The sequence below is a fragment of the Centruroides sculpturatus genome, unplaced genomic scaffold (genome assembly GCF_000671375.1).
Source record: "Centruroides sculpturatus isolate CEXI.00-Female unplaced genomic scaffold, Cexi_2.0 scaffold809, whole genome shotgun sequence".
Lineage (NCBI taxonomy): Eukaryota > Metazoa > Arthropoda > Arachnida > Scorpiones > Buthidae > Centruroides > Centruroides sculpturatus.
Window position 1 is genome coordinate 363,039 of NW_019385083.1, and position 2,699 is coordinate 365,737.

At 34.1% G+C, this 2,699-nt stretch overlaps 1 protein-coding gene across 1 annotated transcript in view; it reads right to left on the reverse strand.

Moving 5' to 3' along the window:
- Nucleotides 1-2,699, reverse strand: part of LOC111634411 (nuclear envelope phosphatase-regulatory subunit 1-like) — a 16,576-nt gene that overhangs the window by 3,510 nt on the left and 10,367 nt on the right. The gene's annotated exons all lie outside the window — the stretch shown is intronic.

The window sequence follows — 2,699 nt, forward strand, 5'->3', positions numbered from 1 at the left end:
GATTTGTCAGTGAAAACAGTTTTGCTTCTGTAATGACTCGGCTCAAAAGTCAAACCAATACGATAGTAAGCCATATCATAACTCTCCTGCGCTGAAAAGCATATAAAAGAGGCACAAATCCAGACACAGACAGAGCTCCTTGGCAGACAACGGTAGAAAGTACCGGCCTCTCCAGACTCTCAACGAACCATCCCATACCAGGAAGGCATCAGCGGCGGACATCAGCAGTAGACTTGAGTGAACCTATCCCGCCATAATCGCAAGGAAATTCCATTTCGAAGCAAACGCCATTTACCGGCAGACATCAGTGAAGGACCAAGCAAAAAGGAAGAAAGAACTAGATCAGGGGACTGACTGGACTTACAAGAGAAGACGGCTCTCTTTTTCCTGGTATGTTGTAGTTCGGATACCCTCCCTGTTAGGCAGCCCCCTCGTTTTATAGATAGAAATAGGCAGATTTCTTGAATCGGATCTTAAGAGTGTTATGCAGAACATAATTTTTGAAAATAAACTCTTGTTATTTGTATTTGACTTTGCATTCATCCTCCTGAGAGGCTCATTCCCGGACTTCAGAGTGACTCTTACCCTCGCGCCTTAACTATCGATTTTGACTGAATTGGCGGTGTGTCCGACAAAACACACCTGGTGGCAGGACCCTACCCTACTCTAACGTAAACTAATTTTTGACGGCCCCTGGTCCCCCACAGTTATTTCTATCAAATTGCAAAATCCGCATGGGTGAAGCAGCGAGTAACAGCTAGTTATTAAATAAAATACATGTTAAATAGCCAAAAAGAATAATTAAATATATTCATACACATAAATTCATAATTTCTAATGATCATCTACAGAGTCAAGCATTACTAAAGCTTAATCATCATTAGATTTTACTTGAGATTCTAGAGAACCAATTCAAAATAAAATCAACAAATTTTACAGAATTGCTAATTAATAAATATTCAGAATTACAATGTATTCATTCAAATTATAATAATGTTGAAATTTATTAGTAAATAAATATAAGAGTCAGTCATTAAGTAACTGCAAAAGTGCTCTAGAACATCATGAAATAAAGATATAGCCTACTTATCTAAGTCTCAAAATAATCCCTTGATGTCAGTGCATTGTACCAGGACGATACCATTGCATGAGTGCTAGAAATAAAAAAGACTTTTGGCTGACTGCTGAGCAACTCACGAATTGCAGACTGAATCTCCCTGCATAGAATAGAAATGGCAGCACTAGACTGCATCTCTTCATGTGAGAATGGAAATTAATAATTATAATTTTTTAATAATTTTATTAAGTTATTTGTTTGGTTGAGTGAGAGTGGAAATTGTAGCCCACAAAAAGTCTTTCAGTCCCAGAGATTTCAATGGTGACAAATCAAAAGTTTTAAATGTGTTTGTGAATTAAACATTTTTTTTTTGTTTTTGAGAACTTTCATCTCATCTCCAGATTTCCAACTATAGTCTACTGTGCAAGTATGAATGAACTGCCCCCTCATATATGGTTGAGAAAACACCCTCTTTTTCAACATCCAGATATGACAGTAGCATAAGACTCACCTCAACAGACCAACTAGATTCCATTCACCAGTGGTCTATTCTGAAGTGATACAGTGATTAAGCTACTGTTGCATGCCAGTTTGGGAAGAAAGGCTGTGTTATCTCAGCCATGCTTGAGGATGAGGCAGGGAAGCTTACTCCTGTTTACAGAGAAGACTAGGAGTTGGAAATCTGAAACTGGGATAAAGGCCTTGAAAAAGGTTTCATCCATAAATACTTATATTTTTTAATTTTTTAAGCAATTGTTTTTTAGTTTAATAAATTATTCAGCATCAGTTCAAAGTTTTATTCATTTACTATTAATTAATAATATATTTTAGTATTGTTTTATTTTTATTTTAGAAAATAAAAATCAGTATTATTATTTTAGTCAAAATTTATATTAGTTTGAATTTAATGTGTGATAAAAATAACAAAATAAATGTTGAAAACATTCATTTCAATAAAGATCAGTTTTATATCTTTATTATATATTGAAATTGCCTTTAATATAGTCAAATTTACATGACATAAAACAAATATGCCCATCAAATGTATTATATATATCAAGGGTGGGCAACCTTTTTTATAACATGGGCCAGAATAAATTTTACGTTTTTTCCGCGGGCCATAGTAGTTAATTGCCACCTTGTGACCTGTAAATTTTTAGTCTGCAAATATGAAATAAATAAATAAATAAATAAAAAGAAATTAATTACTACAGTCGACCTCCCCTATAACACCGTTGATTATTCCGTTTTATATGAATTCCATGTTGTATGAGTTACTTAGATTTTACAAATGCGTGTGCCGGGCTGTGAACGGCTCACCTATTTGTAAAATCTAAGTGACTTTAAACACAATAAAAACAGCACTATGTAGTTGGATACGCTAGACATTACATTTTCTAATTGCATAGCTTTTGCACATAGATTTTCTTGATGGATGATGCGATGAGATATAAATAATTTAGAAAAATTCTGTTCTCCCATTTTTTGTTTGAATAAGGAAATGACTCCCTTATTTTTTCCTGTCATTGCTGCCGCAACACTTCAGAAAATAATATTCAATTTAAACTAGACGAATTACATCGAAAAATATTTATTTATAATTTCTTCTAAACATCTCGCGGGCCGGATAGAAACTTTTCGC